The sequence below is a fragment of the Rattus norvegicus genome, chromosome 8 (assembly GCF_036323735.1).
Source record: "Rattus norvegicus strain BN/NHsdMcwi chromosome 8, GRCr8, whole genome shotgun sequence".
NCBI classification, from domain to species: domain Eukaryota; kingdom Metazoa; phylum Chordata; class Mammalia; order Rodentia; family Muridae; genus Rattus; species Rattus norvegicus.
The window spans coordinates 130,768,359-130,782,816 of NC_086026.1; the positions used below are offsets into that span (position 1 = coordinate 130,768,359).

A 14,458-nucleotide genomic window follows, 5' to 3' on the forward strand; every position below is an offset into this window, starting at 1 on the left:
AGGCAATCAGAAAGCCTTGATTCTGGGAACCACACCTGGGTCCCATGCTTTGGGTAGGATCTGAGATGTGCCCCTGAGGCTCCTATGTGAAAGGTTTGGTCCCTGTTACTGTCCAAATGTGGGATGTCCCCTACAGGCTCATGTGCTGTTTGGGAAGGCTGGGAAGGCTTTGAAGGTCCCTTGAGATAGGTCTTGGGGCAGGGTTGCTTCCTGATCCACCAAGACGTGAGGGACCCACCAGCTCCATATGTGTCCACTGCCTGGTATGGTTGGCTCAGTGCTATCCCAACTGCCATGATTCACTGTATGCCTTAAACCATGAATCAAAATCAACCCTTCCACTACAAGTCACTTACTGGGATAGGAAATGCAACTGTTAGGCAGCAGAGCTGGGGCCCTGGAGAGGGAACAATCACGAGGGTCAGCTTTGGTTTAGTTTGCAACCAAATGGATGATTGGTTGGCAGGATCTGTGGCAATGGAACTGTGTTCTATCTCCACTGTAGCTATGGGCATGTAGACCCACACATGCAATGATACTGCAGAGAACAATACACACAAATGCACAACACACAGACTCATACCCATGGGCACACGCGCGCGCGCACACACACACACACACACACACACACACACACACACACAGTACAAGATCAGTGGGTTCTATGACTATTTGACACTCCACAGTTCTATAAAATTCCCATTAGAGGAAACTGGATAAGCAGTCCATGAAATCTTGCACATATAATTACAATCATGTGAGAGTCTATAATTATTATAATAAAGGAACTCAACTTAAACTATGAACCTGCTGCACTGACTTGGATGGAAGAGATACCCTTCCCCAGTACTTGATGTGCTGCTGGAAACAAGCAGGAGGGAGTAAAGTTAAAAAACCAAACCAAACCAACTGTACGTGGTTCCGTGACGCTTAATTAAAACCCATCAGATTTACGTTTAAAAAAGTCCCGCCAACAATAGTTCTCTTGCTAAGGTGGCGTTGGCCAGCTTGTTTATCCTGCATGGCAGCTAGACAGACAGACATATAGGACAGTTATCCTTCTCACGGCAGCGGCAATTATATTCAGGATCAGCACAACCAACCTCAAGGCGAAACCAAGGTCCGCCCCCGGAGCTCAGTTGGAAGACTCATGAGCAGAGTGCTACTTGATTACTGTGATGTTAGTGAATTTGTATAAGCCACATGCAAAGCTTCATGGACTCTCGACTGAGTTCATTTTTGGGAATTACTGCTTTGAGTCATGTGAGAGAGACAGTTAACACAGAGTTAGTCCAATACAGTAACGGAGTGCAACACACACAAAGTGGCAGGGGCCACTCTGCCCCCAGTGCAAGCCACTCGCACATCCTGCTGTGTACAGAGAAAAACACACAGAGATCATACATCAGTGTGCATTCACTGACTCGACGATGTGAAACTTCACCCAGGGTCTTTAAGGGAGTCCTGCTTCTAGGAGACACCTCCTGCTCAGCTACACAGTGGAGTTTTAGCAGATCGCCCTGCAGAACTAAGGATGGCATCCGACACCCACATCTGAAAATCACCTTTACTTTATAAGGCCAAATACCTATCTCCTCCAGTATATACCTTGTGCCTGCTCTTGTCTTATTCTCCCATCCAAGTATGAACCAGGTCGGACCCTGCTTAGCTTCCAAGTTCAGACAAGGCTGGGTGTGCTCTGGGTGGTGTGGCCATAGACACATCTGATTCTCTGCTCTCTTTGCAGCTGACTTGGCTGCAGCCTGTCTGTGCATCTTCCACATGACCCTGAACCACTGTGAGGCCAACCATGAGCACAGTGCGTCTCCCATTCTGAGAAGCCATCAGCAGTGTGCGTGTGTGTGTGTGCACGTGTGTGTGTGTGTGTGCGCGTGCGCGCGCGCGCGTGTAGGGGCTGCTAACACATGTGCACTTCATCATAATTTGGGGGAAGACAGGTGAAATGGGAAAGGCCATGTTTGGATTAGATCTTGAAGGGTAGGGAAGGGGGTCCTTGAGGAAGTCCTCTGATAAGCAAAATTAGGTGGGAGCAAATTTCCAGCCACAGGAAATATAACCAAAGACACCTAGACAGGAGATGAAAAGCGTGGTGGTGCCCATGCAAGGGAGGTCTTCATGCTGCAAGGTCTTCGTGTTGCAAGGTCTGCATGCTACAAGGAAGCCAGGAAGCAAGGGGCAGATGTAAGGCAAAGGCATCTCAAAGGAAGGGCCCACGAGAAGTTCACCCGGAAGCAGTAGTGGCAGGCTGGACAGAAACAATCGCCAAAGAGATGGGAAAACTTCAAGCTTGTGTGTGGTTTCAAAGTGCATAGCAGTAAAACCTACATCCAGGCAGGCCCAGGAAAGCACTGCCCACCCCTCCTCTGAGGTGGTGGAGTCTGGGAAGGGACAGCAGGCCAGAGCCCACGGTCACACCTGTGCACAGCTACCTGCTATAATCACACTGTGTTTATGGCCAGGCCGCCGAAGGAATCAACTACCTAGTGTCCAATCCAGCTTTAAAAACTGTTTTCTTCTAAAGATCAAACATTTTATACGGAACGATTCTGCTCAATGTTAAGGTCACATGAGTGTGATCCATACTCAAGTGTGATCAATACTCAAGTGTGAGGCTCAGAGCAGCTTCCTGCCTCAACACCAGTTCACGGTGACTGCAGCGTTGCTCAGATGATGCAGTGAAGGACACATTTACAAACGTTCAGTCCCGTGGGCCTGTAGAGCTACAGGCTGAATAGGCCGCCCACCTCTCTGGGTCTTCGTTGAATCCCCAGCTCCCAGGGTAACTGTGTATGAAGACAGGGCCAGACAGTAACTAAGGTGACATATACTCACAACAGTGTGTTCCTGACTCAGGATCCACATCCTAGTGAACGGGCATCATGACGACCGGACACTGGATTGGAACTGAGACCTGCTGTGCCCGCACATTCATCCTGGACTTCCAGTCCTGGCATGGCAGGGATGACTTCCTGTCGGGTGAGACCCTGGGCAGCAGTGTACCACGCACTGCACCAGCGGACTGGCCAATAAGAGGAGCCCACAGGCCAGTGTGTTCATAGCGCAGCAGCATCAGACTTTAAAAGTTTCAAAATGCTCATCTCAAAGCACTGAAAACAAACACTTGCTGTGCTTTTGAACCAATCTGCAGACTGCACCTGCAGCAAAGATGGCAGGCAGTCCACGGGTGTCTTAGAAAGAAGCACTATTCAGTATTGAATAGAACTCTAAATCAAGATATTAATTTCAAACACAAGAAAGCAGATGTGTGCTGTGGGGTCAGGGCAACAGTCAGGGTCTACTCTTATCTCATCATTTAAGAATCCTTCGAGATGACAGAGTGCAGGTTTTACAGAATTAACAGCCTTGTTTATGGTGTGTGTAGCTCTGTTTCCCTTCAGCCCCTCCACCAGGCTTAGTAATGACAGTCATGGGGCTCATGACAATTGGATTACAAATTCACAACTGGACAATTACTTCTCCATAAAACAGATTCCCTTAGGGCAGTAGGTCTCAACTTACTAATGCAGCAACCCTTTAATACAGTTCCTCATTTTGTGGTGACCCCAACCATAAAATTATTTTGTTACTACTTTATTACTATAAGTTTGCTACTGTTATGAGTTGTAATATAAACAATATGAATGTGACAGATACACTCACATGCAGGGGTTGCGACCCACAGGTTGAGGACCACTGCCTTAGCTGCAGATATGGTCAGACAAGCAAAGCCATTTTGGTCATCCTGGTGTGAGGGAGGATCTGTAACTCCAGAACAAACAGCAAGAAACCAGGTGGCTCCTCTAAAACTGGAGTTACGGTGGTTCTCAGCCTCCGTATGGGTGCTAGGAATTGAACTCAGGTCCTCTGGAAAAGTGGCCAAGGCCTTAAAACACTGAGCCGTCTCTCCAGCTCTGGAACTGTGTTCTTCGTTTCATCATGGTGTGTTGACAGATGCCGCAGGGAACCATGGCTCCCTTTGCGAAGCCGTTCCCAGAGTCTGTAAGCTCCTGACATGTCGTCTCATTTACAGAAGAGCACGCAAGCCGACTGCATTCGAGGGCCACTGCTGTGCGCTGTGTGCTCTGCCCTGTGTCCTTGACTGATCACCGCAGCCAGCCTTCTAGAACCCGTTCAAGCTTGAGTTGCCATCCTTTCCCCATTCCTGACCTCGGGCAGTGTCCAGCTTCACACGCTGAGTGTGACTTTGCTGTTTTTGATAGAAAGCCCCTCTGTATAGATTCTAAGTGGCCTTGCTGTGGTGGAGGGTCAGGAGCAGTGAAAGCCGAGGCCGTCTCCCAGCCACTCCAGTCTGCTATCAAGATCAACAAAGGAGACTCTCGCAGAGCTTGGCCGGTTCAGGCCACAGCTTTTCTAGGAACCATTTCTTCCAGATCGAGGTCTCCTGGCTGTGCATGGTGTCAGCATGATCTCCCCACCAGAGCAATCTATCCTGTTTGTTTAAGACAGAACTGAGAGAGACAGGCAGTGTACACACTTACACACCCACCCAGAGACTATTAAACTGTCAGGAGAGTCTGTGCAGAGGACTGACGGTAGTGAGTCCCAACAGAGGTTCTGCAGTCAGATGACGGGCGTCTGGACAGTAAAGTCATCTCTCCCATTTGAGATCCATGTTCACAATTAGTGGCACACTAATGTGTTCGGTCACCAAATCTTTAAGTCTCTCCATATTTTCTTAGTCTCCCTCATTAACCATCACTTGACAGCTTCTTCACTAGACTTGAAGGCACAGTGTGTGCGATTATTTTGGGAAACAATCCCTCTGTGGAGCACTGCCACCCGCTGTCAACGCTGAAGAACACTCAGCACAGAGCAGAGCAAGATAATGCGCTAACCAGCCAGAGGAGAATCTAGTCGGAGCATCCTGGTGAGAAATGATTCCAATAAGGGCTACCTGGAAAACCACAGGAAGGACACTGTGTCCTACAGTGCCACAAAACTTAAAAGAACCCAAAGAAAGTCAGAGCTTGGGACACAAGTTACTGTTGTGTGGTGGTGACAAAGCAAAGACACACAGAGGCTTTGGGAAAATGTCTGTCAGATAAATGTGGCCACTTCCTAGAACTTCATCAAGCTCAATACCTACCACATATGTAAGCATGTATATATGCATGCATGTATGTATGCATGTATGAATGTATATATGTATGTATGTATGCATGCATGTATGTGTATGTATGTATACATGGATGCATGTCACGTATATAGTATCTATCTACTACCTACCTATCTATATATGCTGCACTTCAGTTTAAAACAATTTGAGTGTTTGTTTAGATTACCCCATAGACATTATGAAATAAGGCAACTGCATTCTTTTCTGGGCCTCCTTTAAGTAGTGATAGAGATCTTTATGTTATTTCAGGGTCTAAAACAACATCCAGGAGACAGGAGGCTGGGGCTGAGGATTGTGAGATCAAGGATAGTTTGGTCTAGATAGCTCCAGGTCATCCTGGGCTGCATAGTGAGCGCTGTGTGCTCTGCCCTGTGTCCTTGACTGATCATCTCCGATGTTTTAATTCAACAATATGAATAATATATTTCTATGAGAAACATATACAAATGCATGCATCCCATACAGTGAACACAATCACCAACCCAAGCACAATGCACACAAGTATGCACACATGCATGTACGCACAAACACTCAATGCTGTTCTTCAATGGCTTGGAGCACATGGATATAGGATTTAAATCTCGGACTTATGGACAAGTTTTGTGGGAAGGCTTTAATTTCAGAATCCCTTTCTCCATTCAGATTATTGCACCGTGTCTGGCATGTGCACTGTGTGTGAGATATCAAGAGTTACTATGACATTAACCAGAACAGATTTTGAGGAGACCTAATTATAAAACAGAGTAAGAGTAATTCATATAATATATAAAATAACATAAACTAAACAGAAAATGAAGCACTTTTCTTAGTTCACTAGTGAATATATTATGTTGAAATCAAAATTGTCCAAAACCACCCAAATAAATGCATTTTTCTGGACACGAACTCTGGATTGCAGTGGGATAATGGAGCCAACTACACGACTCCTTGTGCAGCCTCTAAACACAAAATCTCAGAAACCAAAAACCAGACCCACAGTGGAGAGCTGATGAGATGGCCCTGACCTCTGCCCTGCACACAATTAAGAGTCACATGGTGGCCTTGAACCTTGGCACCACGGAGATTGGCAATAAATGCCCAAATCCAGCAGTAACAGCCCTGGGCCTACATTTAAATGGGAGCTCAAATCTGACATCAACAGTTGTAGGAGTAACAGTGCCCCAGTGAATCATTCCCAGTGAGCCACTAGGAAGGCCTGGGACACAGCCTCCCGGAGACTAAGTGCTTGGAGCCACGTAGAATGGAGACCTGTATATGCAGTGTGGCTGACTACCAGCTCTGGGAGAAAAGACACACACACACACACACACACACACACACAGAGCAATATAGGCATTATAACTTCTGATTATACCTACCATATTCCAATATTTTGAAGGAAAAACCAGATGACAGGTTCCTGAGAACCAGCATCTTAGCAAACTAAATCCCTACATTGAACACACTGTTTTTTTTTTTTTTTTTTTGGAGCTGGGGACCGAACCCAGGGCCTTGCGCTTCCTAGGCAAGCGCTTTACCACTGAGCTAAATCCCCAACCCCTGAACACACTGTTTTAACTCACTTTTTTTTCTCCTTTGAGGCAGAAACTCACTATGCAGCCCAGGATGACCTGGAGCTATCTAGACCAAACTATCCTTGATCTCACAATCCTCAGCCCCAGCCTCCTGTCTCCTGGGCTCAGTAGTAGTGTGCAAGCCTTGGTTCTTTATTTTATTCTAAGACTATGGCAAGACCCATGTCACCTTAATGTTAGTTTATAGGTTAGCATAGCCTAAAATGTTGTTTAATGAGAACGAAGGTGAGACAGAGCTCCCATGGTTCAGATACATTTATCTTTTGATGTGCATGCTCAAGGCTTCTTCTTACATTAATATTTTAAAATAAGAAACGAAAGTTACTGTATGATATTTCTGCTTTCTAATTTGTATAAATATATATAGCAGGTCTCAAAAATAAAAATATAACGTGTGATCTCACAATTCTGTCGTTTCCATGGTAATTAAAACATAATGAAGGAGTCGACAGCTGTCCAAGTCTGGTGATGTTCACCCAGTAAACAGAAATGTTCCCAAGAGTCTCCAAAGATGTGGCCCTGTCCATATCCTGTCAATTCATCTGCCAGCCTGGAGACACTGAGCCTTGGCAACGAGGACAGGAATGGCATCACAATCAGGCAAGGTCAGAGTGTCAGAGCTGTGCCCAGGTTCAGCACAGATCAGCAGATGCCAGAGGGAAAGTGTCTACATTTGCCCTTGCTCTAATGCCAGCATTGAAGCCTCAAATCTACCAAGGAGCTAGAAAACTCAGGAACCATCACTGCCCTACCGTCCTCACCAAGTACAGCACTGATCTTCCACTCAGTATGAGAAGACAGGTGAGATGCACCAGGAGACAGAGTAGGTGGATCGCTGAGCCAGTAGGAAAGCAGGGCACAGAGGAGCTCCTGTGAGCTCATCTTGTCTCTTGGTGACACATGCTCCACATGCTACACACTGGGTCCTGCGTGCCTCCATTCAACTGGATATGCACTCTACACTCTACCAGTATGGCCTGTGGCAAGGTCAGGGCCAAACTCAAGGAGGCTCAACACGCCTTTGCTCATTCCCAGATCAAGTCGTCATCCAAATGCCTGAGAAGAACAGAGCAAGATGGAGGGCCATGGAGGGGCTGTCACGTTGCAGCTGGCTGATTCATCTAAGAAATGAATATCTCAGTTATCAAAGGAAATAAAGGGAGCTTGGGCAAGGAGGGAGGAAAGTCCAGGAGTGAAGGGAGTGTGGGTAGGGCTAAAAGCTGGAAAGACAAGACAGGCAGATCAAAGAATCCTCACCAGGAACTACTTTAGAGGAGTCTGTCTGAGGGTCAGAGTGCAGATCCACTGAATATTCACTTAATCTTGAAGCTTATCTTTAAAAAGTTTCAAAAGCTCCTTAATGCAACACCTTTGCTGAGTTGCACTGAGAAAAACAAAACAAAACAAGACAAAACCCAACATGATTCTCTGTCCTAAGCTGCTGGTCTTAGGACAGGTCTAAAGAGTCTGCTCTTAATTTTAAACCTAATGAATCCACAAGTAGACTGATTCCTTGCTTTGGCCTCAGCTCAATTCTGTGCAAAGTAGAATGTCTGCTGTCCATAGGAAAGCAAGGCAGATGTCTGCTATCCATGGAAAGCAAGGGCAGATGTCTGCTGTCCATAGGAAAGCAAGGGTAGATGTCTGCTGTCCATAGGAAAGCAAGGGTAGATGTCTGCTGTCCATAGGAAAGCAAGGGCAGATGTCTGCTGTCCATAGGAAAGCAAGGGTAGATGTCTGCTGTCCATAGGAAAGCAAGGGTAGATGTCTGCTGTCCATAGGAAAGCAAGGGCAGATGTCTGCTGTCCATAGGAAAGCAAGGATAGATGTCTGCTGTACATAGGAAAGCAAGGGTAGATGTCTGCTGTCCATAGGAAAGCAAGGGCAGATGTCTGCTGTCCATAGGAAAGCAAGGGTAGATGTCTGCTGTCCATAGGAAAGCAAGGGCAGATGTCTGCTGTCCATAGGAAAGCAAGGGCAGATGTCTGCTGTCCATAGGAAAGCAAGGGTAGATGTCTGCTGTCCATAGGAAAGCAAGGGCAGATGTCTGCTGTCCATAGGAAAGCAAGGGTAGATGTCTGCTGTACATAGGAAAGCAAGGGTAGATGTCTGCTGTCCATAGGAAAGCAAGGGCAGATGTCTGCTGTCCATAGGAAAGCAAGGCAGATGGCTGTTGTTATCCACAAGCAATTTTCAGGTTTTGCTCTTGTAAACCTGCTGGTGCCACTGGTCCAGACTGGAGACAGCACGTATGCTAATCACCTTCCTCAGCCTGTCAATCATTCATGGTACAAGAATTTCTTAGAAAAGGTCAAACCTGCTTTGTGTAACACCATAGGCTGCACATTCTAAAGCTTAATAGTATCAGGTCAGCTGATATATGCATTCCCTTACATAAAGCATCCCTAGAATTGCCAGTAAAGTTCTCGCCTGTACCAGACAACTAACTGTAAAGCAGATGCATGGCAGCCTGCTCTCCAATCATTGACTAACTGTGCTTGCTGTATGCATTCCCCACAGAAGCACTGACAGGAGCCAGGCACACAGGCCGTGCAGCAGGGACTCCGTGGCTGGCACACTAGAGTGGAAGACCTTGAACCTCCTAAATTCTGAATCATGTGACTACATTACTATTCAAAGATGACACACATGGATTAAAGGAAAGCACACTCCTGTCTGGAAATGCCTCTCTGGTTTCAATATGCTTTTGACTAAAATCAAAATGAAATGGTATCAAAAGACAGATATCAACAAACATGAAATGAAGCTTCCTACTGGTAACTATGAAAATACAGATGCTAGAGCTGGCTCTGTGGGTAAAGTGTCCACAGTGCGAGGGTGTGGATGTGTGTTTATATCCCCACAGTACGCCTCAGGACAGATGTGGGAGCACACACCTGCAATCCCTGAATCCTATCAGCAGAGAAAGGTCATCTAGTGAATGAACTCATCAGCAAACCTGGGTGGGGTACACAGCAGCAAACATGAGTGCCTCAAATGAGGTGGAAGGTGAGGAGTGTCGCCTGTGACTGTCTGAAAGCCACATATGTGCTATGTCATGCATGTGTCTGCACTCTCACAGATTCTCCTTGAGGAGCACAGTTTATCTAAAAACCTAGACTAAGATGTATATAATACAAGAGAGTTGAGGAAGAGTGTCTGGGAACAATTCTTCCTCTCAGTGGATAAAATAATCAACTGACACCTTCTGTTAATTTCACTTGTGAGTTTATATACATGTATGAATGATTGTGTGTGTGTGTGTGTGTGTGTGTGTGTGTGTGTGTGTGTGAAGCGTAGTTGCAACCTAGGCCATACTCCCAGCAATGAATGAGTTCTCTGAAGGAGGGCTGAGAATGAGAGAGGCAGAGCAGACTCTAAATCTAGGAGCCATACTAAAACCCAAGGGTAAGACGCTCAATGACATCACTACAAGTGGCCTGAGTGGGTCAGACTGTCTATGGTGAGAGGCAGAGAGGCAAAGAGGCAGAGAGAGGCAGAGAGAGGCAGAGAGAGGCAGAGGGGCAGAGAGGCAGAGAGGCAGAGGGGCAGAGAGGCAGAGGGGCAGAGGGGCAGAGGGGCAGAGGGGCAGAGAGGCAGAGAGGCAGAGAGGCAGAGGGGCAGAGAGGCAGAGAGGCAGAGGGGCAGAGGGGCAGAGAGGCAGAGAGGCAGAGAGGCAGAGAGGCAGAGAGGCAGAGGGGCAGAGAGGCAGAGGGGCAGAGGGGCAGAGAGGCAGAGAGGTAGAGAGGCAGAGGGGCAGAGAGGCAGAGAGGCAGAGAGGCAGAGGGGCAGAGGGGCAGAGAGGCAGAGGGGCAGAGAGGCAGAGGGGCAGAGCGGCAGAGGGGCAGAGGGTAGAAGCACTGAAAGAAGAGAAGAGGCACCCAGTTTGGGCAGGATGAATATTAGCGATCTCAGAGCAGCTCTAACACATGGGACAAGAATGGGAGCACTCTGCTGAATGAGCACAGCCACACATCTTAGAGCACTCAGCATGGGACGGCACCTGGCTGCTCTTCCTTTCAGTTCTCTTTCTATGGCTGGTTAGCACTGAGCATCCACAAAACCATTCTCCCTGCTCCCATCTCACCCTGACTGTGAACTCCTTCAGCAAGTTCCTCGCACCAGTAGTCACATCATGGACTTCATTATCAGCACAGATGGTGCCAATTAGCTTCTGCATGAGGCTTTGATATGGAAAGAGCAACAGAAGCCTGTGTGGTCACCCAGGCATGAGTGCCTCTGGCTTAGGGACAGCAGTGTCTTTACCTTCCGCAGCTCATCATCCACCTGTGCTCAATCTGTCAGAAGACAGTCTCAGCCTGAGCCCAACTTACAACACGCATGCGCACACATGCACACACACACACACACACACACACACACACACACACGCACACACACACACAAAGGCACACACATACACACATATGCATGCACCTTTAGTTGAAACATTAATTTTTCCCCTTTTACCCAATATATGTAAAACGAGAAACTCAGACCCTTTGTCCCTCTTGGCACTTAACATTAGAAAGCTGTAGTCCATTTTTAATAACTCTGAATGCTAGGTCCTGGGAAAGTGTTTCATTAGCCAGGGACAGATACCAGCAGCAGCATCTCATACACCACCACCACTCTACTAACTCCTGGGCTGGTCCTGTCTGCATCATGGCACCTTGGGGTCCACAAAAGAAGTCAAAGCCCCTCTGAAGCTACTAGGCAATCAATCTGCTGAAGGAGCAGAGTGACAGAGGCTCAGCGAAGCAAAGCGAAGCGACCACATTCAAGTAACAGGAACATCATGAGCCTCTGAAGCAGTGCCTGACCAGACCCCAAACAACACTTTTTCAACATTTAAAGAGCATTAAACCAAGATGAAACCTCAGAATGAGCCTGAGATGGTCATTCTGAAGTGCCAGCCCTCCTGGAGAGGGAAGACGAGTAATTATCTTCTCTCCTCTACAACAGAACCTCAGCCAGGGTTTTGATGAAATCACCTGGTTGTTTAAGGGCAGAAGGCTAAACAGGAATTCACTGCTCTGCAGCTGTAGCGCTGGCTACTGCAGCAGCTCTGCAGGTCACTGGTTACTGTGGCAGCTCTGCAGGTCACTGGTTACTGTGGCAGCTCTGCAGGTCACTGGTTACTGTGGCAGCTCTGCAGCTGTAGCGCTGGCTACTGTGGCAGCTCTGCAGGTCACTGGCTACTGTGGCAGCTCTGCAGCTGTAGCGCTGGCTACTGTGGCAGCTCTGCAGGTCACTGGCTACTGTGGCAGCTCTGCAGGTCACTGGCTACTGTGGCAGCTCTGCAGGTCACTGGCTACTGCGGCAGCTCTGCAGGTCACTGGCTACTAAGGCAGCTTTGCAGGTCACTGGCTACTGTGGCAGCTCTGCAGGTCACTGGTTACTGTGGCAGCTCTGCAGGTCACTGGCTACTGTGGCAGCTCTGCAGGTCACTGGTTACTGTGGCAGTTCTGCAGGTCACTGGCTACTGCGGCAGCTCTGCAGGTCACTGGCTACTAAGGCAGCTCTGCAGGTCACTGGCTACTAAGGCAGCTCTGCAGGTCACTGGCTACTAAGGCAGCTCTGCAGGTCACTGGCTACTAAGGCAGCTCTGCAGGTCACTGGCTACTAAGGCAGCTCTGCAGGTCACTGGCTACTGTGGCAGCTCTGCAGGTCACTGGTTACTGTGGCAGCTCTGCAGGTCACTGGTTACTGTGGCAGCTCTGCAGGTCACTGGCTACTGTGGCAGCTCTGCAGGTCACTGGCTACTGCGGCAGCTCTGCAGGTCACTGGCTACTGCGGCAGCTCTGCAGGTCACTGGCTACTGCGGCAGCTCTGCAGGTCACTGGCTACTGCGGCAGCTCTGCAGGTCACTGGCTACTGCGGCAGCTCTGCAGGTCACTGGCTACTGCGGCAGCTCTGCAGGTCACTGACTACTGTGGCAGCTCTGCAGGTCACTGACTACTAAGGCAGCTCTGCAGGTCACTGGCTACTGTGGCAGCTCTGCAGGTCACTGGTTACTGTGGCAGCTCTGCAGGTCACTGGTTACTAAGGCAGCTACATGGGTAACACGTGCCAAGAGCTGGGACCATAGAAGCAAAGCTGCCAAAGAATGGAGCAAAGGGAAAAAGACAGACCTGGGGGGGCACGGAAGGCGAGAGCTGTCAGCATGCACAATTGCACCTCCCATGCCTGTGCACAGGGATGGAGGGCAAGCTCCTAGTGGGAAACATAGCACTGAACTCAGATTGCCATGGGAAATGAAAAGCAAGGCTGTAAGAGACCACCACACCCATTCCACATCCCCCAAATTATGCCCTCATTGACCTCAAGAAAGCCCTTAAGCTCTGATCCACCCTCACTTCTGCTCCTTTCAAAGTGTCCCTGGCTACACAGAGCCCCTCACTGCTCCAGCACTATTTATTATAAAGGGCAGAGATTTCTTAGGAGCCTCAATACTTTTTATTTTTCTGGAATAAAATATGTTTCCTAACCTCAGAGGGGGAAAAAATAAAAAAAACAAACTGAAACCAAAAATGTTCCCCAGAATAAGACAGCAGCAAGTGTGGCCTAGAACCCTTATGTAAACAGGGAAGCTCAGCAGGGAGTGAGCAGGGAGTGAGCAGGGAGAGAGCAGGGAGAGAGCAGGGACTGAGCAGGGAGAGAGCAGGGACTGAGCAGGGACTGCTGCATCTCTCCTGTTACTGAGAGCAAGAGCACAAGGTGGGGGGAGTTGGAGAGTGGGGGTAGAGAGACAGACAGACAGACAGACAACTGACAACTGTGCCCAGAGCAAGTTGAGAAGAGGCAGTGACCAGGGAGTGTCCTCAGAGCCAGACAATCTGCTCTCCTCTCCGCAGAATGTAGATTCCCTGAGGACCATCTGCTCTCCTGCTTTTGACACTCTGGGCTGTGAGTTTCCCAGGTCTTACATTCTTACCCCACCTGAGCATTTCTAAATCCATGCTACCGTGAATGAGAAATATCACTTCCGAAGTGAGGGGCTTTCCTTTGCCTATATTTTAGGGCAAGAAGTATGTTAACCACTGTAATACCTTTAAAATGCAAAATAATCTAAGAGAGAGAGAGAGAGACTCTGTCATCAATGTCATCAAATCATACTTAAAAAAGAGTGTGTGCTAACCATAAGTATTGAGGTCTTTGGGAGGTCAACAAAGCAAACATCTGCCTTTGACTCAGGGACTAAAGTCCCCAGGAAGCCCATTCAGATGACACAAGGAAACAAGCAATTCTTCAGAATCAACGCAGTTTACTCAGATGAGAATCAGAGACCTGTGTACCCCTCTGCATTGTGGGGTACATGCCTGAGGAAGTACCTTGTTGAGTTTGGAGGTGCACAGCTCATCATGGAGGGAAGTCATGGAGGTAGGAGTGACTGGCAGCTGGAGAGATTCGGCTTCTCAGTGGCTGCCTCCTTTTCCTCTTTTTATTCAGTATGGGACCCTAGCCCTCGATGGTGCTGTCCACACTCAGGACCCCAGCCCTTGATGGTGTCACCCACACTCAGGACTCCAGCCCACAGTGGCACCATCTACACTCAGGACCCCAGCTGGCGATGGTGCTGCCCACACTTGGGGAAGGTCCTCCTTCAATGGAAGCTTTCTGGAAACCAGAGGTGATTCTAAATCCTGGCCAGCTGGCAGTCAGCATTAACCATTACAACCCCTAATATGGTAACTGGGTTTCCCAGGCTTCAGGAGTAAAACCT

At 48.3% G+C, this 14,458-nt stretch overlaps 1 protein-coding gene and 1 long non-coding RNA gene across 7 annotated transcripts in view; one reads left to right on the plus strand and one right to left on the minus strand.

Annotated features, from left to right (window-relative positions):
- Nucleotides 1-14,458, minus strand: part of Ano10 (anoctamin 10) — a 119,067-nt gene that overhangs the window by 49,182 nt on the left and 55,427 nt on the right. The window lies entirely within an intron of this gene.
- On the plus strand, nt 7,091-9,415 carry LOC134480255 (uncharacterized). Its single transcript, XR_010054540.1, has 2 exons — nt 7,091-7,533; nt 9,253-9,415. It is a non-coding gene; the product is annotated as an uncharacterized LOC134480255 (long non-coding RNA).